Raw genomic sequence first — 27,789 nt, 5'->3', positions numbered from 1 at the left:
AAATAATTAGGTTGTATTGGCTGTTAACACAATTGATGCATTTCACTGTATGTTTTGATGTACATGATAAATACATGAATCTGAATATTATTTCTGCTGCAAATATTCTTCTGTGATTGTGAGAATGGAGTCATATATTTAGAATGAAATGGAATTACTTTTTTCTGCACAGTTAATCCAACTACTGTTGCATTTTGTTCATGAATACCTTCAGTAAAAAAAAAGTGTACAGAATAAATGAAAACAGACATATTTGGCTTTAGGTAACTGTGAATTATTTTTACTAAATGCTAGATACATTTTGGAGTAAGTTACTTATAGATCCCATGATCTTCTAGCTCTGCATAACTGCATACTTTGAATATATTTGTGTTTACATGTTCCACTCTGTTAGAAACAAACTGTAACTGCAAATCACTGAAGTTTCTCAAGCTTTTTTGCTTCCTTAGCGTACAAATTTTCAGTCTACTTAGTAGTTAGTATTTATGCCTATAGAGGGAGCTGTTGACCTATTCAAAGTTAACAATTTTCAGTAATTAAATTGTACATCAAAAGAAGTATATTTTGTTTTTACAATGAACAATTTGTTTCCACAGTAATGTGCAATCATAATGGTAATCCTGCGCTGTGATATTGTTGTTTTTATCATGATAGTTTCATTATTGTGAAAATTACATAATAATTTTAATTTTTATTTAGACTTACAGTATGGAAATGGGCCCTTCCAGCCCAATCAGCCCATGCAATTACATCCATGTGACCAATTAACCTTCTAACCCATACATCTTTCGAATGTGTGAGGAAACTCATGCAGTCACAGGGAAAACATGCAAACTCCTTCCAGACAAATGGGAGAATTAAATCTGGGTCTATGGTGCCATAACAATGTTACACTAACCGCTACGTTACCATGCTGTCTCAAATGATTACCAAATAGATTTTAACATTCCAAGTTAGACCACAGAGTAAGTCACAGTCCCTCGCTTCTAGGGAATAAAATGCTGCTTCAAATTGTATGCCATAGACAAAGCTCTACCATTGTTTGGAGTCATTGGAATATTCCACGCTGAGGCCTGTGAATGTTACACCATTATGTACTCAAGGTGGAAATAGGGAAGTTTTTGGAGTATAGGGAAAGGAAAGCTTAATGAGATTGAGAATCCATCAGGGTTGAGTTCTACAATCAGATCTTACCAAATGGCAGAGCAGATATGAGGGGCTGTATGACCACTTCTAATTCTCAATTATACTAGCAAACTTCCCTCAATTATCAGCCAAATAATGGAAGAGGAATAGCTAGAAAAGAGGGGGGAGGAGGGGAGGTCTTCAAGCCGGGTTGAAACGCCAAGCAATGGAAGTTCCTCTATCCAGCATCTTGTTTGTAAACATACAGTCGCCGGAGAGTAAAACTGAGGACCTGAGGGCAAGCTTCTTTTCCGTCTTGTGGGGTGCAGTCTTTCATTGATTCTATTGTGTTTCTTGGAGTTGCTGAGTATGCCCACAAGAAAACAAATCTAAAGGTTCTATATGGTGACATATATGTACTGTACTTTGATAATAAACTTACTTTGAACAAGAGTTGTAGATTCATTGAAATTGAGCCTGTAGGTTATGGAGTCAGTTCAGCATTGAGGTGAGTGAAGTTGTCCAGACTGGTTCCGCAGCCAGATGTTTGAAGGATAATAACTGTTCCTGAACTTGGTGGTGTGCAACTTAAGGCTCTTGTACCTCCAGCGAGAAGAGAGCATGACCTGGATGATGGTAGACCTTGGTGAAGAGTGCTGCTTTCTTCTGGCAACGTGCCTTGTAGATGTGCTCAGAGGTGAGTAGGGCTTTTCCTGTGATGGGCTGGGCTGTATCCACTACTTCTTGTTGACTTTTCTGTTCTTGGATATTGGTGTTTCCATTCCAGGCTGTGATGCAACCTGTCAGGATACCCTACATTACATATCTATAGAAGCTTCTTAAAGTTTTAGATAACATACTAAATCTGTGCAAACTTCTAAGAAAGTAGAGGTGCTGCTTTGCCTGCTTTGTAATGACTTTGCAATTTGTAAAGTCAGTCCACTACAACTCACATATGTTGTTCATTGTATCTTAGCACAAATAGAAGACACATTTCATTTTCCTGATGTGCACTTATTGGGTTAGCATTCTTGAAATCTGTTAGTAGTACCTGTAGTGTATTCAATATGGCAGTAATATTTGAATAATATATTGTTTGATTAAGCATTCTTTCTTTGTTTACATAATTCATTACGGTTTATGTGTAAGAAGTACGTGAATGGCATACGTCATTACACCATCATGCCATATGTGAGTGCCTCACTTAAAAAAAAAGGAAATCTAAGTAGACTGTTTTTCTTTTGATTACTGTCTGGAGTTACAAAACATAACAGCGGCAATGAGGAGATTTTAAAACAAAACCAGGATGACTATCTACTAGTTGAAGCATAGCACATTTTTCTTTGGAAGGGGAGAAAGACATTTAAATTTTTAAAAGGCAGAAATCGAATGAAAATGACAAGCAATAACCATGGCCTAGAGTTATAAACATTGAGAACTGGGTGATAATATTAATAAATTTAAGGAAAAAAAGCAGAAATGACTGGCTACATTAGAAAGATAGACTCATTCAATTGCACAACATATAACTTAATGATGTATACTGAACGAATTGAGCAATATTTTGAAGCAAGTGAAATAGGTGATGAAAAATGAGTGTCAGTGTTGCTGAGTGCAATATGTGGAAAAACATACAGTTGCTTAGAAATTTACATGCTCTAACCAAATCAGCCGAAATGAGCTTTACTGAAATTGTGAAAGTAAGCAGGAACATTTAGAACTGAAGCTGTTGTTGAGTGCAGAATGCTTTAGGTTTCATAAGTGGAACCAAAAGGAAGGGGAGTCCATTTAAGCTTATGTGGCTGAATTGAAGAGATTGTTAGTTTAGTGATGGGCTTAATGATGCACTGAGAGATTGTTTACCTTGTGGCTTCTTCCAACAAATATGGCGCCTCACAGAAGCACAACTGAGATATAAAAGAGCAGTTGAAATCTCTGTATCAATGGAAACAGCAAGTGGAGACACACTGAGTTACAGTCAGGAATGAAAGTGAGCATGTGCAAATTTGCAATATCTAAACAGAAACCTGCTTGGTGAGACAGATTGTGTTAAGAGCTCATTGTGGCAAGAGCTCATATGCACAAAACCAATGCAAGTTTAAAGGCAAAATTTGCAGAAAATGCAACAAATTAGAAGACATACAAAGAGCATGTCGGTCAGATGAAAATTAATGGACTACACAGGGAAGAGAAAAAGATAAAAAGTCAAGTTGCAGTTTAAAAAAGAGTATTAATCTGCATGCTGTTGATGCAATATCTGTTAATGATGAGAGTGACACAGGATTGGGAAGCTTTGAGATTAACATTGTGAAAACTAACAACTGATGAGCAATATAGCTTACACCAGAAGCGAACAGCAAATTAATTAAAATGTAATTAGATACTGGCTCAGCTGTTTCAGTCACTCCACAAAATGAGTTTGAACAGCATTTCAAAGATATTGAACTGAAGCCTGCTGATACCTGACTAAGAACTTTTCTGGAGAAAAGATAACTCCTGTGGGAATGATATTCGTAAGATTGAAATACAACAATCAACAAGCCACTTTGGGCTTGTATGTAGTAAAAGCAGGAGTGACAGCATTGTGAGACCATGATTGGTTGAGATAACTATAACTTCATTTGAAATCCATCCACCATTTGCATGCCACGTTCCCTGCATAGTAAGCTGAAAGTGAATTAAGGAAGGTACTGGATGATGCCACAACAGTTTTCAAGGATGGCATTGGAAAACTCAAACATATTAAGAGTAAAATATTGTTAAAAGAAAATGCCACACCCAAGTTTTACAAAGCCTGTCCAGTTCCTTATACCATCTGAGATAAAGCAGCCAGTAAGTTGCTTGTAAATCACGTAGAGATGAGCGGAATTCTTTCCAAGGTTAAGTGGAGTCTATGGACAATGCCAATGGTCATATGTTACGAGTGATGGAAATGAATGCCACATAACCTTTGCATCACGTTCCCTTACTGTTGCAGAGTAAAAATACACAGAGATTGATAGAGGGGCCTTGAATCTGGTTTGGGATGTAAAACATTTCAACTAGTACCTGTATGGGAGAGACTTCATCCTCATTACTAATCAAGAATCTCAGAAAAAGAGAAGAATCTCAGGGTTGTATGTGTGATAGGAATGTACTCTGATAATAAATTTTACTTTGAACTGCGATCAACCACTAGTGTCCAATTTCAATCCACAGAAGGGTGTTCCACTAACTGCAGTAGCACAAATGCAGAGATGGGCTCTGTTTCTTGGAGGTCGCAATTACTAGATCGACTTCAAGAGGACAACTAATCATGGAAATGCTGTTGGGTTGCCTTGTTTACCCTTGGAAAAGGAAATACCTGAAAAATTGACAAAAGAGGACACTCCTCTTGATGCATTCTCCATAATACAAATCGAAAGTCTCCCTATTATGGCAGAGATCATGCAAGGGGAAACCAGAAAGGACCCCACACTGTCTCATTTCTACATGACAACCCAAAATGGTTGGAATATGCAACAAAAATTCCAGCTCCCCCATTTTTACCATCACCGACATGAACTTTGCCCTTGACAGGGGTTGCCTTATGTGGGGATTGAGAGTTGTTGTACTATTCAAGTTGAGAGCTAAAGTGTTGGAGGAGCTGTATGCAGTTCATCCAGGCCACTCATGGGCAGAAATTTCTTGGTAGTAGTGGATGCAGCTGCAACTTGGCCTGGTGTGTTCCCAATAGCTTCCACAACAACTTCGTGCACCGTTAATGTGTTGAGAAGCCTCTTTTCAACGAATGGTGTTCCAAAACACTTAGTCAGTAACAATGGACCACAGATTGTTGTGGAACAGCTTCAGTCATTCCTGAAAATGAATAGAATAAGACATATTACATCTGCATCGCATCACCCAGTTTTGCATGGCCTTGTGGAGAGCTCACTGCAAGCAAGGTCAACAGAGCACCTACACTGAACCAGAAACTCACCAATTTCCTCTTTGCATATCGCAATGCAGCACACCACACAAGCAACAGCTCATCAACGATGCTGTTCCTGGGTCGTCCTTTGTGCCCATGCTTGAATCTCCTCAAATCCAGTCTCAAAAGGAGCATGCAGGACAAACAGCTGAGACAAATTGAGGACTCTTCAAACAAGGGGGTTTGATGTTTCACTCCTGGACAAGCAGTTCTGGCGAGGGACTAGAGGGATGTTCAAAAGTGGGTACTTGGAAAGATTAAAGACAGAACTGGACCACTCTCCTACACAGTGGAGATTGTGTCTGATGTCATCTGGAGATGGCATATTGTTCAGTTGAGGAGAGCAGAGTCAATTATTAGAGAAGAAAGGAGTCCAGAGATTTAGACCTGAAAGGGACAATTTAAACTTTACTATGTTGTGGATATCTATATTATAGCTGTATTATATAGCATACTGTTTATATATATTCAGTTTGTGCCAAAAGCATTTAAACTGCCTAGTCACATCGACCTGCACCCCTCATGTTCCCCTTAAACTTTTCACCTTTCATTCTTAGCCCCTGACCTCTAATTGTAGTCCCACCTATTCTCAGTGGAAAATGCCTGCTTGCATTTACCCTGTCTATACCCCTCATAATTTTGTATACCTCTATCAAATATCCCATTAATTTTCTGTGTTCCAGGATTAAATTCCTAACCTATTCAATCTTTACTTATAACTTACGTCCTCCAGACCCTAGCTACCTGTGCTTCCATTTTCAATGAATGATGGACCTGTATTCCCAGATCCCTTTGTTCTACCTTGGTGCCCTACCATTCACTATGTAAGGCCTACCCTGTTTGGTCTTACTAAAGTGCAACACCTTGCACTGGTCTGCATTAAATTCCATATGCCATTTTTCAGACCATTTTTCCAGCTGGCCCAGATCCCGCTGCAAGCTGTGATAGTCTTCCTTGCTGTCTACCACACCTCTAATCTTGGTGTCATCTGCAAATTTGCTGATCCAGTTAACCACATTATTATCAAGATATTGATATTGATAACAAACAACAACAAACCCAGCACGAAACCACTCACAGGTCTCCAGTCAGAAAGGCAACCATCTACTACAACTCTCTGGCTTCTCCCACAAACCTAACGCCTAATCCAATTTACTACCTCACCTTGATTGCCAAGTGACCGAATCTTCCTGACCAACTTCCCATGTGGGACCTTGTCAAACGCCTTGCTGAAGCCCATGTAGACAACATCCAATGCCTTGCCTTCATCAACTCCCCTAATAACTTCCTTGAAAAACTCGATAAGATTGGTTAGACATGGCCCACTGTACACAAAGTCATGCTGACTATCCCTAATCAGTAACTGTCTATCCAAATACTCATATATCTGGTCCCTTAGGATACCTACCAATAACTTTCCCACTACTGATGTCAGGTTTACCGTCCTATAATTTCATGTTTTAATTTTAGAGCCTTTCTTAAACAGCAGAACAACATCAGCTATCCTCCAATCGTCCAGTTGCTATGGAGAATTTAAATATCTCTGCTAGGGCCCCTGTAGTTTCTGCACTTGTCTCTGACAAAGTCCAAGGGAACACCTTGTCAGACCCTGGGGATTATCCACCCTATTTATTTGCCTCAAGACATCAAACATATCTTTATCTGTAATCTGTAAAGGGTCCAAGACCTCACTGCTGCTTTGTCTCATTTCTATAGACTCTGTGTCCATCTCATGAATAAATACAGCTGCAAAAAATCCATTTGAGATCTCCCCCATCTCTTTTGGTCCCACACATGCATTACCATTCTGATTTTGTCCCTTACAATCATTTTGCTCTTAACATATCTGTCAAATCTCTTAGATTCTCTTTCATTTTGTCTGCTAGGGCAACCTCATGCATTTTTTTAGCCCTCCTGATTTTTTGAAATGTTTTCTTGCATTTTGTATGCTCCATAAGCACCTCATTTGTTCCTACCTGCCCAGACCAAAAGCACTCCTTTTTTTTCTTAAATGTGGCTTCAATATCTCTTGAAAACCAAAGTTCCCTATACCTGTCATCTTTACCTTTTATTTTGACAGGCACATAAACGATTTGTACTTTCAAAATTTCACTTTTGAAGGCCTCCCACTTACTAAGAACTTCTTTGCCAGAAAACAGCCTGTTCCAATCCACACTTGACTGATCCTTTCTGATACCATAAAAATTGGCCTTTCTCCAATTTAGAATCTCAACCTGCGAACCAGACCTAAACTTTTTCAAATTTACTTTGAAATTAATGGCATTAGATTAAAAAAAACAGCATTATCCCTGAAGTAGATGGCAGAGTTTGTCATCGAAACATCGCTTATAATCGACATCTGCACCCGGCTGGAAGCCTGAGAAGAGTTTATTTGGCATTATATCAATTTATGTTAGTTTATATATTGTTTGATTAAGCATTCTTTGTTTACTTTCATAATTTATTTTATGGATTATATGTAATAAATGCATGGATGGCATATGTTATTATGCCACCTCACCATATGAGTGCATGGTAGGTCATGTCTAACCAATCTTTCAGAGTTTTTCGAGGAAGTTACCAGGAAAGTGGATGAAGGCAAGGCAGTGGATGTTGACGACATGGACTTTAATAGGACATTTGATAATGTCCGCAAGGGGAGCTGGTCAAGAAGGTTCAGTTGCTCAGCATTCAAGATGAGGTAGTAAATTGGATTAGACATTGGCCTTGAGGGAGAAGCCAGAGAGTGGTAGTAGAGGGTTGCCTCTCTGACTGGAGGCCTGTGACTAATGGTGTGCTGCAGGGATCAGTGCTTGGTCCTTTGCTGTTTGTCACCTAACTCAATGATCTGGATAAATTTGTGGATGACACCACGTTTGGGGGTGCACTGGACAATGAGGAAAGCTATCATGACTTGCAGAGGGAAAAATGGGCTGAAAAATGGCAGATGGAATTTAATGCAGACAAATGCGAGGTTTTGCATTTTGGTAAGAGCAACCAGGGTAGGGCTTACACAGTGAATGGTGGGGCACTGACGACCGTGGTACAACGAAGGGATCTGGAAAAACAGGTCCATAATTCATTGAAACTGGTGTCACAGGTAGAAAGGTTCATAAAGAAAGCCTTTGGCACATCGGCTTTCATAAATCAAAGTATTAAGTACAGGAGGTGGGATGTTATGTTGAAGTTGTATAAAATGTTGATGAGGCCGAATATGGAGTATTGTGTGCAGTTTTGGTCATCTACCTACAGGAAAGATATAAACAAGGTGGAAAGGGTGCAGAAAAAAATTCACAAGTATGTTGCCAGGTCTGGAGGACCTGAGTTATAAAGAAAGATTGAAAAGGTTAGGATTGTATTCTTTAGAACATAGAAGATTGTGAGGAGATTTGATAGAGGTATACAGAATTATGAGGGGTATAGATAAGGTAAATGCAAGCAGGTTTTTTCCACTGAGATTGGGTGGGACTACAACCAGAGATCACGAGTTAAGGGTGAAAGGTGAGAAGTTTAAGGGGAATATGAGGGGAAACTTCTTCTCTGAGAGGGTCGTGTGAGTGCGGAATGACCTGTCAGCACACGTGGTCCATGTGGGCTTGATTTCAACATTTAAGTGAAGCTTGATTAAGTACATAGGTGGTAGGGATATGGAGGGATATGGTCCCAATGAAGGTCGATGGGAGTAGGAAGTTTAAATTGTTTTGCCATGGACTAGATGGGCCAAAGGGCCTGTTACTATGTTGTACTTCTCTATAATTCTATGTGGAGAGGATGTTTCCTGTAGTGGGTGAGTTCAGGACCAGAAGGCACAGCCTCAGAATACAAGGACATCCCTTTAGAACAGAGATGAGGAGGAACCTTTTTGGTGGAGAGTTGTGAATCTGTGGAATTTGTTGTCACAGACGGCTGTGGAGGCCAAGTTGTTGGGTACACTTAAAGCAGAAGTTGAAATGTTCTTGATCAGTAAGGGTGTCAATGGTTACAGAGAGAAGGCAGGAGAATGGAGTTGAAAGGGATAATAAATCATCCATGATGAAATGGTAGAGCAGACTTGATGGGCCGAATGACCTAATTATTTTCTTATATCTTATGGTCTTATGTCTGATACTGGGTCCCTGGGTTCTGCCCATTCTCCAACTTTTTACTTACCTTAATTGTACATGGTCTTATCCATGTGTAATTAGAGCACACTTCTTAAACTTATTTATTTATTTATTTAATAATTGATTGATTGAGATACAGCATGGAATAGACCCTTCTGGCCCTTTGAGCCGAGCCACCCAGCTATCCCCCCAGATGAATCCTAGCCTAATCACAGGACAATTTACAATGACTAATGAACCTACCAACTGGTACATCTTTGGACTGTGGGAGGAAACTGGGCATTCCAGAAGAAACTCATGTGGACACAGGGAGAATGTACAAACTCCTGACAGGCAGAGTAATACAATACTGCCTCAGTACTCTTTAACTGACTTGCAAGTTCTTGAAACAGACAACATCTACTATCCTGATAAGCAGAGAAATAAATCCAAATTGAATTTTATGGTAAAGTGGAAAGCAGCTGTTTTAAAATTGTAAATTGTAAGGAAAAAGTCCATGTTGGCAGGAACATCTCTGACTCCATCACACTGAGCACTGGATCCCCACAAGGCTGTGTGCTTAGCCCATTGCTGTTTACACTGCTAACACATGACTGTGCAACCAGATTCAAGGAGAACCTGATCATTAAATTTGCAGATGATACCATAGTAGTGGGGCTCATCAGCAAAAATGATGAAACAATGTACAGGGAAGAGGTCAAACACCTAGAGAGCTGGTGCAGGGATAACAACTTGCTGCTTAATGTCACCAAAACCAAGGAGATGGTCATCGATTTCAGACGGTCTCAGCCTGAGCACACACCCCTCAGCATCAGCGGCTCCACAGTGGAGAGAGTGGAAAACATCAAGTTCCTTGGGGTGCAGATCTCGGACAATCTCACCTTGTCCAAGAACACCACTGGGATTGTGAAACGGGCCCAGCAGAGATTGCACTTTCTGAGGAAGCTTAAACAAGCATCACTCCCCACTAACATCTTAACTACGTTCTACAGAGGCATGGTTGAGAGTGTGCTGACCTTTTGCATCACAACCTGGTACTCCAGCTGCAGTGCTGTCGACAAAAAAGCCTTGCAGAGGGTGGTTAGGGGAGCAGAGAAGGTTATTGGGGTCTCCCTACCTTCTGTCCAAGACCTCTTTCAGAGTCGATGCCTCCAGAAGACACGGTACATCATTAAAGACCCCTCACCACCCTCTCCATGAACTGTTTGTTCTTCTGCCATCAGGTAAACGTTACAGGAGCATCAAAACTAAAACCACAAAGCTACTAAACAGCTTCCTCCCACAGGCAGTCAGACTGCTAAATAGCTGCTCTACCTGACTCTGCTTTGGACACTTTTAACTTGCACTGGACACTTATAACTTGATTTTAACTGATATGTGGCTGTTGTGTTTTACTATTTATTGTTATGTTTATTATTTAGTGTTGCGTTTGTTATGTTATGATTGCACTGCTCCTGAGAAAAGTTGTCTCATTCTGCTCTGCAGAGCTGATGTACGGTTAGAATGACAATAAAGTTTTTTGAATCTTTTGGAATATTTGAAATGTTCATTGTATTTTTAGAACATAAAATTAATTCTTACTTCAAGATTGAACTATAAATACAAGGCATTCTGTAGATGCTGGAAATCTAGAGCAACACACTTATATAACCATATAACAATTACAGCACGGAAACCGGCCATCTCGGCCCTTCTAGTCCGTGCCGAACTTATAATTCCTCTATAATGCTAGAGGAACTCAGCAGGTTAGACAGCATGAATAGAAATGAATAAACAGTCGATAGTTCAGGCCGTGAGCATTCTTCAGGACTGGAAAGGAAGTGGGAAGATGTCAAAATGAAAAAAGTGGGGTGAGGGAAAGGAGGATACTTAGAAAGGTGATAGGTGAAACCAGGTGGGCGGTTAAGGTAAAGGACTGGAGAGGAAGAAATCCAATAGTGGACCATAGGAGAAAGGGAAGGAGGAGGGGCACCAGGGGGAGGTGATAGGCAGGTGAGAAGAAGAGGTAAGAGGCTAGAATGTGGAATAGAAAAAAAGTGGGGGGGGGGGAGAGTGATTTTTTTTTAACTGGAAGGAGAAATTGATGTTCATGCCATCAGGTTGGAGGCTACCCATATGGAATATGAGGTATTGCCCCATCTTCCAGCCATGAAAGTGGTCTCCTCATGGCAAAAGAGGAGGCCATGTACTGAACGGGAATGGAGATAGGAATTAAAATGTTTGGCCACCAGGAAAATCCACTCTTGGCAAATGGAGCAGAGGTGTTTGACAAGGCAGTCTCCTAATTTATACATGGTTTCACCAGTGTAGAGGAGGCTGCATTGGGAGCACTAGATACAGTAGACGACTCCAGCAGATTCCCAGGTGAAGTGTTGCCTCACCTGGAAGGACTATTTGGGAACCTGAATGGAGATGAGGGAGGAGGTAAGTGGGCAGGTGTAACATTTTGGTCACTTGTAGGAATGTGTGCCAACAGGAAGATTAGTTGAGAGGGATGAATGGACAAGGGAACCACGCAGGGAGCAATCCTGTGGAAAGCAGAGATTGGGGGGAGATGGTAAAGATGTGTTTGGTGGTTTAGGATCCACTGAAGATGGTGGAAGTTGCAGAGGATGAAGTGATGTGGGGTCTGATGGGGTGACAAGTTCGATCGATCTTGGAGTATGTTAAATAGTCAGCAAAAAATTTGCGGGGCAAAGGGTCTGTACTGTCTCATGTTCTAAAAGCAGTGTCCCAGAGGTGTTTGCTGCTAACCAATGCCATCATTATTTAACTTCTTTGTATTATTGACAGCAACTAATAAACCTCAACTTAATGTCCTGACGAAGGGTCTCGGCCTGAAACGTCGACTGCACCTCTTCTTACAGATGCTGCCTGGCCTGCTGCGTTCACCAGCAACTTTGATGTGTGTTGCTTTAATGTAAAACCTGTCTGAGGCCTAAGATTGCCAAGAATGCACACACCTGTAATCCTTCAGGCTTGCCTTTACCTCTTAGAAGCGAGCTGGATTGTGGATTGTGGATGGAGTGAATTCTGGAAAGCGTTCCACAGGTGAATCAGGCCCTGACATTAACATTCATGCTTCATTACAATTTAACTCCATTGCAATAAATGATGGAAAATAATACAATATAGAAGTGAGTGGGCAATATTGTGCTGTTGGTCTGGGTGGAGCAGATATAAAACAGTAGAGATACCCTGTATTCTCTTGATCATCTGGAGTGTTGCATCATAGTGGTGATATAGTGGTGGTGGTGGTTGGGGATGGAGACAGAGAGTTGCCTTGTGCTGGAGATTAGCCAGTTGCAAAATAAGCAGAAACAGGCCCCTGAGGCAAATACTGGCACCTCATCCCCAAAGATCACTAAAGGTTGATTGATCTTACCCATCACGAGAAACTTCAAATGCCCGTCCCACCAGTTACCATATGAGCTTCAGCTATTGATCGATTTTTGGATGGAAAGGAATCAATGGATTATAATAGTGGCATTGAGATAATAGTTCATCCATGACAGAATAGGCATGAAGGGCTTTGTAGCCTACTCCTATTTCTTACACTCTTTAGTTATTACACCTCTATCAGTTACCTCTTCACAATCTCTAAATATCAAGATTAACATTCAACAACCAACTTAATCACACTACAACCATATTTCGCTGCTTGTGAGCGCTAAAAATCAAAACCAAATTATCACTGACTTAAATGTTATGAAATGTGTTGCTTTGTGGCAGCAGTACTGTGCAAACATATAAAATCACTATAAATTACAAAAATAAACAATGCAAAAGGAGGATGAGGAGATAGTGTCCATGGGCTCATAGACCATTCAGAAATCTGATGGCAGAGAGGAAGAAGCTGTTCCTGATTCATCAATTACAGCTGCAAAATCATGTCCAAACCTCCATGCAGGAGACTGTGATGGCCTTTTACTGAGGATATGGTCCGTGCAAGCCTGAAGCACATAGCACTACACAGATCATCACTGCATAGAAACATACATTGTTGTAGAAAGGTCAATATTTGAATTATATGGTAGGTAGAGAGCTAGGTTAGTCGCAGACATAAAACGCTAGCAGAATCAGTAAACAACAGGAATTCTGCAGATGCTGGAAATTCAAGCAACGCACATCAAAGTTGCTGGTGAACGCAGCAGGCCAAGCAGCATCTGTAGGAAGAGGTGCAGTCAACGTTTCAGGCCGAGACCCTTCGTCAGGACTAACTGAAGGAAGAGTGAGTAAGGGATTTGAAAGTTGGAGGGGGAGGGGGAGATCCAAAATGATAGGAGAAGACAGGAGGGGGAGGGATGGAGCCAAGAGCTGGACAGGTGATAGGCAAAAGGGATTACGAGAGGATCGTGGGACAGGAGGTCCGGGAAGAAAGACAAGGGGGGGAGGGACCCAGAGGATGGGCAAGAGGTATATTCAGAGGGACAGAGGGAGAAAAAGGAGAGTGAGAGAAAGAATGTGTGCATAAAAATAAGTAACAGATGGGGTACGAGGGGGAGGTGGGGCCTTAGCGGAAGTTAGAGAAGTCGATGTTCATGCCATCAGGTTGGAGGCTACCCAGACGGAATATAAGGTGTTGTTCCTCCAACCTGAGTGTGGCTTCATCTTTACAGTAGAGGAGGCCGTGGATAGACATGTCAGAATGGGAATGGGATGTGGAATTAAAATGTCTGGCCACTGGGAGATCCTGCTTTCTCTGGCGGACAGAGCGTAGATGTTCAGCAAAGCGGTCTCCTAGTCTGCGTCTGGTCTCGCCAATATATAAAAGGCCACATCGGGAGCACCGGACGCAGTATATCATCCCAGTCGACTCACAGGTGAAGTGTTGCCTCACCTGGAAGGACTGTTTGGGGCCCTGAATGGTGGTAAGGGAGGAAGTGTAAGGGCATGTGTAGCACTTGTTCCGCTTACACAGATAAGTGCCAGGAGGGAGATCAGTGGGGAGGGATGGGGGAGACGAATGGACAAGGGAGTTGTGTAGGGAGCGATCCCTGCGGAATGCAGGGGGGGGGAGGGAAAGATGTGCTTAGTGGTGGGATCCTGTTGGAGATGGCGGAAGTTACGGAGAATAACATGTTGGACCCGGAGGCTGGTGGGGTGGTAGGTGAGGACCAGGGGAACCCTATTCCTAGTGGGGTGGCGGGAGGATGGAGTGAGAGCAGATGTACGTGAAATGGGGGAGATGTGTTTAAGAGCAGAGTTGATAGTGGAGGAAGGGAAGCCCCTTTCTTTAAAAAAGGAAGACATCTCCCTCGTCCTAGAATGAAAAGCCTCATCCTGAGAGCAGATGTGGTGGAGACGGAGGAATTGCGAGAAGGGGATGGCATTTTAGCAAGAGACAGGGTGAGAAGAGGAATAATCCAGATAGCTGTGAGAGTCAGTAGGCTTATAGTAGACATCAGTGGATAAGCTGTCTCCAGAGACAGACAGAAAGATCTAGAAAGGGGAGGGAGATGTCGGAAATGGACCAGGTAAACTTGAGGGCAGGGTGAAAGTTGGAGGCAAAGTTAATAAAGTCAACGAGTTCTGCATGCGTGCAGGAAGCAGCGCCAATGCAGTCGTCGATGTAGCGAAGGAAAAGTGGGGGACAGATACCAGAATAGGCACGGAACATAGATTGTTCCACAAACCCAACAAAAAGGCAGGCATAGCTAGGACCCATACGGGTGCCCATAGCTACACCTTTAGTTTGGAGGAAGTGGGAGGAGCCAAAGGAGAAATTATTAAGAATAAGGACTAATTCCGCTAGACGGAGCAGAGTGGTGGTAGAAGGGAACTGATTAGGTCTGGAATCCAAAAAGAAGCGTAGAGCTTTGAGACCTTCCTGATGGGGGATGGAAGTATATAAGGACTGGACATCCATGGTGAAAATAAAGTGGTGGGGGCCAGGGAACTTAAAATCATCAAAAAGTTTAAGAGCGTGAGAAGTGTCACGAACATAGGTCGGAAGGGATTGAACAAGGGGTGATAAAACCGTGTCGAGGTATGCAGAAATGAGTTCGGTGGGGCAGGAGCAAGCTGAGACAATAGGTCGGCCAGGACAGGCAGGTTTGTGGATCTTGGGTAGGAGGTAGAAACGGGAAGTGCGGGGTGTGGGAACTATAAGATTGGTAGCAGTGGATGGGAGATCCCCTGAGCGGATAAAGTCGGTGATGGTGTGGGAGACAATGGCCTGGTGCTCCTTAGTGGGGTCACGATCGAGGGGTAAATGAGAGGAGGTATCCGCGAGTTGTCGCTGTGCCTCGGCAAGGTAGAGGTCAGTACGCCAGACTACAACAGCACCCCCCTTATCGGCGGGTTTAATAATGTTAGGATTAGTGCGGAGGGAGTAGAGAGCAGAGCGTTCCGAAGGAGTGAGGTTGGAATGGGGACAAGGTGCGGTAAAGTCGAGACGGTTGATGTCCTGTTGGCAGTTAGCGATAAAGAGATCCAGAGCAGGCAGAAGACCAGAGCGGGGTGTCCATGAAGAAGAGGAGGGTTGAAGTCGGGAGAAGGGGTCATCGGTGGGGGTGGAAGAGTCCTTGCCGAAGAAGTAGGCTCGGAGACGGAGACGGCGGAAGAAAAGTTCCGCATCGTGGCGAACATGGAACTCACTGAGGTGTGGGCGAAGGGGGACAAAGGTGAGGCCCTTACTGAGAACAGAGCGTTCTGCCTCCGACAGTTGAAGGTCAGAGGGGATGGTAAAGACCCGGCACGGGTGAGAGCTGGGATCAGAGGGGGGAGGGGGGAGGCTGGGGGTGTCAATGGAGAGGGGAGGGTTGGGGTGAGAGGAAGATGGAGCCTCTGAGGGCCCAGGAGTTGATGGTGGGATCTGAGGAAGACGGGGCTGCGGAGTGGTGGTGGGGGAAGGGGAGACGGGAGTCACAACAGCAGCACATAAAGACCCGGCCTGGAGTTCAAGGCCGGCGTCGCAGTTGGTGGTTGCGCAATCGCTGTGAAGGTGTCCATGGTCATTGCTGGAGTCCGGTTTTTGAAGAATCAGTAGTTCAGGAAGCGTCCATGGAGGAAAATAAACAGTCAATATTTCAGGTTGAACCTCTGCATCAGGATTGGAAAGGAAGGGGGAAGTAGCCAGAATAAGACGGTGGGGGAGGGGAAGGGGTACGAGCTGGCAGATGATAGGTGAGACAGGTGAGGGGGAGGATGAAGTGAGAAGCTGGCAGGTGATAGGTGGAAGAGGTAAAGGGCTGAAGAAGAAGGGATCTGATAACACTGGAGAGTGGACCATGGGAGAAAGAAAAGGAGGAGGGGCACTAGAGGGAGGTGATGGGCAGGTGAGGAGAAGAGAAAAGGTAAGGGGAAGCCAGAATGGGGATTAGTTTAGTCATTTCATTGATTAAACAGCTTAATGACATTGATCCAATCTTCATCAGATCAGAAATTCTCTTGTCATGTACTCTAAACCAAGGCTAGTGCAGACCACATCTATCCTTCAGATATTAAGTTTGTGAACTTGGTGGAGAGAATGAGTTAGTAGAAGATAGTGCAAATATTACTTTAAAAACGGGAAGTTGATAATACTATTTTTCATGAAAAGGACAAATGATTGGTAATTAAACAAGCCAGTAAGAAGCAGATTGCATTGTGTTGGTTAGAACACAATGACCTTTCTTGACCTTTTGAGAACTACCTGGTGTTCTTCCAGATTTAGAGATGCTCATGATTGTCATCAAAGGCCAACTCCAGTGTCCACCAATGAATTTCACACATTCTGATCAAACACACTACTGCCACAGGGATATCCACTCAGTAATAATGAGTTCTGTAGTTGCAGAACACAGTGCAATGCATAGCAATAAGATAATTAGTCAACAGCTGAATCAAGTTGAAGTTTAATTGTCATTCAACCATACACAGGAATACAGCCAAATGAAAAGTGTTCCTCCAGTGCCAAGGTGCAAAACACATTACCAACAGACACACACAGGACACAGCACATTTCCAACATGTTGTTGCATGAATGAAATCACCAGAGAGAAATACTGGTAGACATGAAGCAGTCTTTTTATTTGACAAAATATCACAAATAAGCTGATAGCCTTCGGAGTCACAATGAGAGAGAGAGAGAGAGAGAGAGAGAGAGAGACTTTTGGAGCAAGGTCTGCTTGGCCCAGTACCACACAAAATTTTACGTGCCAAAGGTCAAAGAAAAATTCAGGACAATTCAAATAAATCCATCTTTACAAGCAAGAGAAAATCTGCAGATGCTGGAGATCCAAAGGAAAGGCTGGAGGAACTCAGCAGGCAAGACAGCATCGATGGAAAAGACTACAGTCGATGTTTTGGCCGAGGGCCAAGAAATATGGATATGGAAATCCATATTTACAGTGCTTTCTTTGAACTACACATGCAGCAGGTTCAAATGTCTGGATCTTCCCACCTTCACATCCAAAATAAGTGTTAATTAGTGTCGTCTCCATGGAATAGGATGTTGTCTGGATTCGTGCAGATGTAGACAATCGGTTAAGCACCTATTTCCTGGTCTGTCTGGCCTGCATTTTACAGTTCTGCGCTGCATTTTAAATTTAATCTTCAATGTATATTCGAATCTGAAGGTCAGTGGGTGAAGTCAGTTAAGTTAATTGCTACATGTGCTAACCCCAAAATCGCTCTAACAGCTCATACAATTATGGTAGCAGAAAAACATACAGTTACAAAAAAAAAACCATTAAAAAAGTAATAAAATAGCCCAAGGCCTTGAATGCCATGGCCTGTAGATTGTTGATGCATGGTGGTTTTCCTGGAAAAAACTGTTTCGTTTCTTCATCATTCTTTATCCTCATGCAAGTGCAGCTGCAGACCTTCGTAAACTAGCTTGACCTCCCGGGAGCAAACACTGGAGGGCAGTATCAACAGACAGGCCAATCTCCAACACAGTATGGAAACCAGGGGCCATAGCCAGCTCCAGCATCTCCTTCGCTAGTGGCCGCAATAGGCGACGCCAAGGCATATAGGCTTTGTCCGCACCACAACTGAGGAAACACTGCTCCCCGCTGCTGGTCTCACTAATGAACCAGTGAATTGGACTTGCAGTATTCTACATTACTAACGTCCAACAGTGTCTTGTGATCACAAGAAAAACATCTAACACAATCATTTCCACTGTTTGTTGAAATCACACACTGTATTTGTGCACTATCTACAATGCCTTCTTCCCTGGGTGTCTGATGCAGGCTGCAACACAGTGTGCAGTGGGTCTAGCTCCACCACTATCTAGCAACCCGCGAGTGGCGTAGACCTGCTATACTTGATGCTTTTAATATCCAGCATTGACTTGCGAACATAAAAAGGACATAAAGAATGAACAATTGCCCCCTTTGTTTGGACCCAGAGAGACCGTTGCATCCGACCGCGCCTCCATTTTACCCTCACTCAATGAAACATGAGATGACTTACTTCATAAATTTGTTTTTGGATATTTATTTATTGTGGATTATATTTTTGTATTTTGCCTAAATATAAAGTTGATAGGTAGTTAGAAAGGTAAAGTGACATGCGGAGCTGTTGTGGAACTGGGGTGGCAGTTCTATTACTTCAGACATGATATATGGCTTACATGATATGTGGCACAATATAATTCACTTCATGAACAGCTGTGACTATGGAGCTAAAAGAGCACTTGAAGTGCCCACAAAATGATCATCATAGATGCAAATCACATTGATTTATCTCTTTGATATTTTAGATATAACTTATGATCAGATCATATAATTTGGTTGTGAATTTGCCTGAATACATTCTGGAGAGAGCAATTCAACTCATCGAGAAACATTGACAGGAGAAAGCATGGCAAAGTTCGGTTCATTCCCTTGATGCTGCCTGATCTGTTGAGTTCCTCCAGCATTTTGTGTGTTTTGCTCTGGATTTCCAGCATCTGCAGAATCTCTTGCGTTTATGACAAAGACATTCTTACTCAATTGCATTCCTAACATCGAGCATTGGCCATTGTAAGGAACTTAGTTGAATAATCCATGAATTTCTATACTTTGATTCCACTCTGATTTCTATTGTCGATCCAATATCTTGCAAAAAATAAACTTTTCCCACAAAATGCATGATGAATAAGCAGTAATAACTTTTAACATTGTATACCTACAACCACAATCCTTGAGAAATGAAAACCTTAAGATATGTTTTTTCCTCTCTATAAGCCCACGACACTTAGCTGAATACACACATAATGGCTATCTTATCAAAAAATTAGTGGTGCATTCTAACCAAGTTCACTCATGCACCTGGCAGTGATTTGTGATCATATGTGACTAGATATTTATTTAATATTGTCCTCATTCTAGCTAAAGATGGCTAAGAAGTACTGTTGACTCCAACATTATTTTTAATAAATGAAAATCCTATCGACAAAGAAAGGTTATTTGGGGAAACATTTTAAAAGCTAAGAAAATTTTTGTCATTTTGTGATCACTTCTGACACACCGTACTTTATCGAAAAGTTTAAAAGTACTCTTCAGTTGTTTTAGTGCCCTTCTGCTTTATCATTATTGGTCAGCTGTTAAAATGTGAGACCAAGGGATAATCATAGCTCAAAACGTTGATCATCATTTTTAGTGATAAGATCACTGTGCACATTTTCCATGTTCAAAGAATCACAATTGCAAAATAGATAATAAATATTCTTTTGAATTAGAAATCTTACTTATATGGATTTAAGAAATGGATATATTTAAACTTCAAAACAGCCTGTACTTCACCAATGAACTGGCCACAACTAATCTTATCATTATCAGAACGGATTACTGTTTGTTTTACAATATTTATGTACAGGCTAATTGAAGAAGAAGGGTTTGCATCATAAATGATTCTGTGTTTACTGTAATATATGCAAATTAATTACATATGAGGAACATTTTTATTTAAAAAGAAGAGTCTAGTGCTTTCCCAGCGTATATAACCAATAAACACATCTTGGGCTCCCAGCCAGGTACAGGTATTGATTATAATTGATGTTTCAATGACAAACTCTGCCATCTTCTTCAGGGATGTCCAGACGATACATGACCAGGCATCATCCCTGAAGAAGATGGCAGAGTTTGTCATCAAACTGTTGGTTATAATTGATACCTGCACCTGGCTGGAAGCTCGAGAAGTGTTTAATTTTATTTTAGTTTTGCAGGAAGAAAACAATTCCAATGAAACTAAGTATAAAAACCCCTTCCATATTCATATAATTATTTCAAGATTGCTTGCATTGTTGAAAATTTAGTTTTCATAACTGTATTGTAGAGAAAACAAATAGATTTAAATACTGTTTCTGTGCTGTAATTGTTATATGGTTATATGGTTATGTGGTTAAAGTACTTCTTTTTCTTTAGATTAGTTCTTTGTTAACAAACTGTGATCACAGGTTATAAATAAAAGGACAAAAATATAGAAAACCTTTGAGTGATGGACAGAGTCACAATTTAATTTATTTATGAATGTTGGTTGGATTGCACAACACTGTGTCCTAACTGTTGAGTTGGTATTATTTTTTAAGAATAATTCATGTTAAGGCTTGAATACTTGGTCCTCTGCACACATCTAGTGAAATGTTGATAGGATGTTTATAAAGGCAATAATGCCTTTTTTATTCGTTCCCTTGACAAGGATCATTTGATATGACACTGTATTAAACAAGATGTCTGTATAATCATCAATGTTATTCAATAGACAGAATGTTTCCTCTGGTGGGGGAGTCTAGGACCAGAGGGTACAGTCTCAGAATAGAACAGAGATGAAGAGGAAGTTCTTTAGCCAGAGGGTGGTGAATTTGTGGAATTTATTGCTGTGGAGGCCAAGTCATTGAGTATATTTAAAGCAGAGGTTGATCAGTAATGGTATCAAAGATTGTGGGGAGAAGGTGGGAGAATGGGTTGAGAAGGATAATAAATCAGCCATGATGGAATTGTGGAACAAACTCACTGGACTGAATGGCCTAATTATGCTCCTATGTCTTATGGTCTTATGGCCAATTTGTTTTGGTTAAGGAAAACAATCTGTAAAGTAAAATGTTGTGGAATGGGTGCTAAATTTTATGCAGCCACTTACTTTATCTTCTTCCTGTCAACCTGCTGGGTGAATTCTATCATATTATGATAGAATTATAATTATGAGGCTGGAGCAGGACCTTCAAGGTAGTAATCCCAGTACCATGTGCTAGTCAGGGTAGGAATAGGATGATAGTACAGATGAATGAGTGGCTGAGGAAGTAGTGGAAGGGGCAGAGTTTTGGAATTCTGAATCATTGGGATCCCTTCTGGCGAAGGTAAGACCTGTCCAAAATGAACAGGTTACATATTAATCCTGGGAGCCAATATCCTTGTAGGCAGGTTTGTTAGAGCTGTTGGGGAGGGTTTAGACTAAGTTGGCAGGGGGGTGGGAACTGGAGTGATAGGGCTGAAGATGGGGCAATTGGTATACAAGACGATGCAATGTGTAGTGAAACTGTGAGGAAGGACAAGAAGATGATAGGGTAAAATTGCAGTCAGTGGGGTGAGTTGAAGTGTAGGGTAAAATTGAAAAGGGTGATGAATACAGGAATTAAAGTGTTATATTTGAATGCATTCAGTATATGGAATAAGGTAGGTGATCTCGTAGTGCATTTAGAGATTGTCAGTTATGAAGTTGCGGCCGAAAGAAATTCATAATTTGGAGCCTGACATCCAAGGATACATATAGAATCAAAAAGACAGGCAGGTAGGTAGAGGATCAGCTCTGTTGGTAAAAATAATCAAATTCTTAAAAAAAGAAATGACATAGGATCAGAAGATGTAAAATTCTTATGGGTAGAGTTAAGAAACTGTGAGGGTAAAAAGATCCTGATGGGAGTTAAATACAGCCCTACTAACAGTAGCCAGGATGTGGGATATAAATTACAATGGGAGATGGGAAAGCACGCATTAAGGGCAATGTTATGAAAGTCATGTGGGATTTCAAAATGCAGGTAGATTGGGAAACGTAGGTTGGTGTTGGATCCCCAGAGAGAGAAGTTGTAGAATGCTTTTAAGAGCTTTCAAGGACCCTGCCTGTCCTTAGAGTTGAGCCCTAATTGGGAAAAGCAATTCTGGATTGGGTGTTGTGTAGTCAACCAGAATTGATTAGGGAGCTTAAGGTAAAGGAACCCTTTGAAGACATTGATTATAATATGATTATAATATGGAAGCAAAGCGTGGGACTAAAGAGGGCCTTTTCTGGTTGGCTGCAAGTGACTAGTGGTGTGCCACAAGGAGTTGGTGTTGGAACAGCTTCTTTTCACGTTAGTTAAGGCTTGAATTATTATTATACATTATTTCACACAAATGGCCTAATTATGCTCCTATGTCTTATGGTCTTATTATCAACTAATATCTCCCATAAAATGGAAAACAGATTCAAAGCCACATGATTCAAGTGCTGTAATTCATACTTGTGCAACTGAGTTGTGACATTGGATCACAGTTGCTATTCTGGCAGCTATCTGAGGAATCCAAGCATGCCACAGTATGGGACAACTGGTGGACCACTGAACTAGTGCTGACTTCTGTAGACCAATCCCATCTGTCCTTTTTGCTCTTCTTTCCCAATGGCCTTATAAATTATTCTCTTTGTTAAAGACATTGATTTTTCCACTCTTCTGACAGGCAGAGACCCTAACTATACTGAATAAAGAGTCTTTCTGAGATCCTCCTTGAATGATAATATCACATTTTCATTCCACTTACCCGATCCGAACTGAAAATTATATTGTGCAACCTTATTGAATATCTTCTTCATCTTCTCTGCTCATGGGAGAAAATCGATTATGACAGCAAACTGGCATGTAATGTCAAAACATACAGCAAAGCCTCTTCTGGGCGTATGAAGGACAAGAAAGTTGCTAAGGTAGCCATGGAATCCCTGGATGCTGAATATGTGGAATTCCCAGGAGAAGCAAAGAAATGGTAGTTAATACTGTACATCGGCCTTCTCAGTGGAGGACATTGCAAATATGCCAAAAATAGAAGATAGTCTTCTTCAATCCCTATCATGAATGACAAAGTAATTGAATAGTTAATGTGACTCAAGATAGACAAGTTGCCAAGAGCTGGTGGCTTGTTTTGAAAGGATTTTAAAGGAAGAAGTTATGAAGACATTTGAGTCATTGATTGATGTTTCTCTAAACTCACTGGATACAAGAATAGTACCAATTAATTTGAAAACTACAAAAGGAAAGGAGAAAGTCAAAAAAACAGAAACTATAGATCAGTGAGCTTAACATCTGTCAATGGGGAGATGTGACATTTGTTATCAAGGAAGAAATTGTTGGTCATTTAGAGAAGCTGAATGTAATCAAACCTAATACAAATCAAAATTCAAAAGAAGAATTGAGGATCCATGATAATATAAAATGATGGGTCATGGAAGGTGCCCTGTTCCTGTTCAGATTTTCTTGTGCCCTAAATTTCCTTCAGCTTAAATTTTGGTCATTATAGAGTTTGGTGTTGAAAGTTGGTTAACTTTTATGCATGGCTTCGCTAAACAATTGTCTGACTCCATTAAATTAGGTTTGGTTAAAAGTTATTTTGTCACAGTTTTGGCTACCCAACCCTACAGCATTAGTTTTAATGCCAATCAAAATTAATAATTATATTTTAATCTGGATTTTCCCATTTTATGATGGATCTCTGTAAAATGTGGTATGTGTACTCCTGGGTAAGACATCTCTGTGGATATTAAGGAGAAATTGCATAATGAAATATTTAATTTTAATTAGCGATTTGTGTAACAGTGAGATATATTAATCGTGAAATTAATTGAATTAAATAACTAATGTGACTCTTATTATAGGTTATTGTTTCAAATGATTCAAATGTGATTAAGTGTTTAATATGAACTGGTAGGATGACTAGATAGGAGGGACAATGAATAAGGTTTGATCTGATGACGTTTATCTTCCACCTTTCCAAATGCAGTCTCTGTTTCAGTGGTCAACCCATTGACTTCTTCTGATACGTGACCAGGTCACCTCTTTTGACTACAATGCCTTTATGACTGAGGGGTCACTTTCCAAAAATAACTTCATTCTAATTCTGAAGAAATTCCTCCTCATCCCTGTTCCAAAGGGACATTCTTTTATTCTGAGGTTGTGCTCTCTGCTCCTAGACTTTCCTACTAATGAAAAAACCTCTCCATGTACACTCTATTCAGGTCATTCGATATTTGGTAAGTTTCAATGAGATCCTCCCTCATTCTTCTAAACACCAGTGTGTAGAACAGAGCCCAGAGCTATCAAATGTTCCTCATGCATTCTTGCCCTTATATCCTTGTAGTTGAAGGGATGAAAGGATAAGGACAGTTTTAAATAATAATAGGCATTTAGAGGTTTAAAATAGAAATGCTTCTAGAGAAATGCAGGCATCAGGAAAAACACATAGGAAACTGGATGATACTATTGGATGCTATTTCTATTAATATCCCCCTTCATTCATTCATTCATTCATTCCCTCTCTCTCTCTCTCTCTCTCTCACACACACACACACACACACACATTCTGATTTCAACGAGTTTTGGTATCATTACTGGCTACAGTGAATTTCCGTCTGTCCTTGGTTCTGCAGGAAAAGTTGAAGCAATATAATGATGCTCAGAAGGATAGAAGACAGTGAAGTGTTATCACTGTTTACATTTGGTTGAATACTGAAGTTATTTCGCCTAAGGTTGGGGCTCCAGTCCGTATGAAGATTCATATATATATAAATCATGGGAGGGTTGAGCTGTATGGTCACATATCATACATGCTAGAGACCATTCATGATCATTCATCATCATCATCACCATCATGTGCATGTCGTATGGCGTTAGCGACCATGGTCCCATGACCATGATTGTCCTTGGCAAATGGCGGAAGTGGTTTGCCATTACCTTCTTCTGGGCAGTGTCTTTACAAGACAGTTGATCCCAGCCATCATCAATACCCTTCAGAGATTGTCTGCCTGGCGTCAGTGGTCGCATAACCAGAACTTGTGATATGCACCAGCTGCTCATACGACCATTCACCACCTGCTCCCATGGCTTCATGTGACCCTGATCAGGGGGTTAAGCAGGTGCTACACCTTGCCCAAGGGTGACCTGCAGGCTAGTAGAGGGAAAAAGTGCCGGTCTGGAACAGTTCATTGTCCTCTCTGTTTTCAAAGAGGCAACCACACAGTGCTAAAGGAGGTGACAGTAACTTGCCGAAATGATTATTGTCTGGTGGCATTAATTTCCATGGTTTGAGTGGCTGGTCATGGACCACATTAAAGGCTTACTCCCACCTACTGTACATTGGTCCCTTTCCTGCTTGCTCATCACTCAGCTCAATCCACTGAAGATGCAATAGCCTCTGCCCTCCTCTCTGTCCTTACCCACCTGGAAAATTGGGTTTCTTATGCCAGACTACCGTTTATAGACTTCATTTCAGCGTTTAACACCATCGTACCCCAGAATCTCATAGGGAAACTGTTCTTGCTGGGCCTCAACATCTCCCTCTGCAAATGGATACTGGACTGCTTACAGTAAGGGCACAGTCAGTCTGTTTGGGCAGCAGCATCTCTAGTCCCATTACGCTGAGCACCTGCACTCCACAAGGCTGTGTGCTCAGCTCACTGCTATTTACACTGCTGATGCACGACTGTGTTGCAGGATTCAGCTCAAACCGTGTCCTCAGGTTTACAGATGACACAACAGTGGTTGGCCTCATCAACAATGATGACAAGATGGAGTACAAGGAGGAAGCGGAGCAGATGGTGGATTAGTGTGAGAAGAACAACCTAAGCCTGAATGTGGAGGAGACCAAGGAAATCATTGTGGACTTCAGGAAGTGCAGATGAACCATGCTCCTCTGAAAATACATGGCTCCTCTGTAGAGAGAGTTAAGTGCACCAAGGTCCTGGGAGTTCACATCACAGGTGACCTCACCTGGTCCCTTAATATCACCAGCCTGAACAAGAAAGCACAGCAGCACCTCCACTTCCTAAGAAGATTGAGACAAGCAAGTCTCCCCCCACCCTCCCCATCTTGATTTCATTTTACAGGAGCATCATTGAGAGTGTCCTTACAAAGTAAATCTCCATCTGGTATGGGAGCAGCTGAACATCAGACCGGAAGTCTCTACAAAGGACTGTGAGAACAACTGAGAGGATCCTAGGGGTCTCCCTACCATCCATCAGGGACATTTATCAGGAGAGCTGCATTCCCAGGGCCCTTAGTATTATTAAGGATCCCATCTATCCACCCAATATCTTCTTTGACTTTCTACCATCAGGCAGGAAACTCTGATACATTAAAACAAAAATGGTCAGGATGAGAAACAGTTTCTTCCTTCAGCCATTAGGCTTCTGAACTTCCTGTTGCATCATATTCAAAGTGTCACTGGTTAATCGGTTCTGTACCTTACAGTACTTAATTAATGCATTTTAGTTCATTCGTCATGCATGATTCATCTGTAGATTTTATCCTTACCTTCATTAGTTATTGAGTGTTATGTGTACCCCTGTACTTTACAATGTTTAGAGAAATGTCTTTTTTCTACATACATTATATGTTTATATATGTTCTATACATATAGAATGACAATAAACTTGACTTGGCTTACACCTCCTTTGCTAGAGATGTGTCTCTAGCCCACCACCTGATCAATATGGTCCTTAAAATTCTGGATAATTTCAGATTGCTATTGTCCATGATTGTATGATAAAAATAATAATTGTAACCTTGTTTGGTTGAAAGTGTACATCATAAACACAAGGGATTCTGCAGATGCTGGAAATCTGGCGCTACATACACAAAATGCTGGAGAAACTCAGCAAGTCAGGCAACATCTATGAAGAAAAATGAACAGGCAACATTTTGGGCTGAAATCCTTCATCAGATCTTTCAGCAGGCCCAGCAGTATAGAGACTCAATTTTCCAGAATTTTGTAGTTTGACCCTAGCATCAGACTAACCTGGACCATTCCAAACTCTGATAGAACAGTACTGTGCAAAAGTCTTAGGCACATTAGATTTTTATATGGTTTCAGATGGCATGGCCTCTACCGAGCCCTGATCGCAACAACATTGAGGCTGTTTAGGATTACTAGGAGAGAAAGAAGCAAGCAAGACAGCCAAAATCTGTCAAAGAACTGTGACAAATTCTCCAAGATGCTTGGAACAACCTACCAGTAGACTTTCTTATAAAACTGCATAGCAGTGTACCTAAGAGAATTGATGCAGTTTCAAAGACAAAGGGTGATCACACCAAATATTGATTTGATTTAGTTTTTTACTATTTCCTACTCTTTGTTTAATTTTTTTGATATTTAGAAACTCTTCATTTCATTATTTTTGAAAGCACCTTTGCTTCACAGGATGTTTTTACATGTGCCTAAGAATTTTGCACAGTACTGTATGTCCACTCTCACACAATTATGACGTGAGGGAACTGTAAACAGGAGACGAGGAATTGGTATGGAGCTAAGGGAAAGCGAACAAAAATGGAAGGACTGAGGGTGGAAAGGAAGGAGAGGGTGAATACAGGAGATACAGGTTGTATTAAAGTGGAAGATCAATGTTCATACTATTGTGTGGTGGACTGCCCAGGCCGAATATGAAGTGGTGTTCTTCTGGTTCCAT

The sequence above is a fragment of the Mobula birostris genome, chromosome 19 (assembly GCF_030028105.1).
Source record: "Mobula birostris isolate sMobBir1 chromosome 19, sMobBir1.hap1, whole genome shotgun sequence".
NCBI lineage: Eukaryota > Metazoa > Chordata > Chondrichthyes > Myliobatiformes > Myliobatidae > Mobula > Mobula birostris.
Note: the sequence above shows the minus strand (reverse complement) of the source record.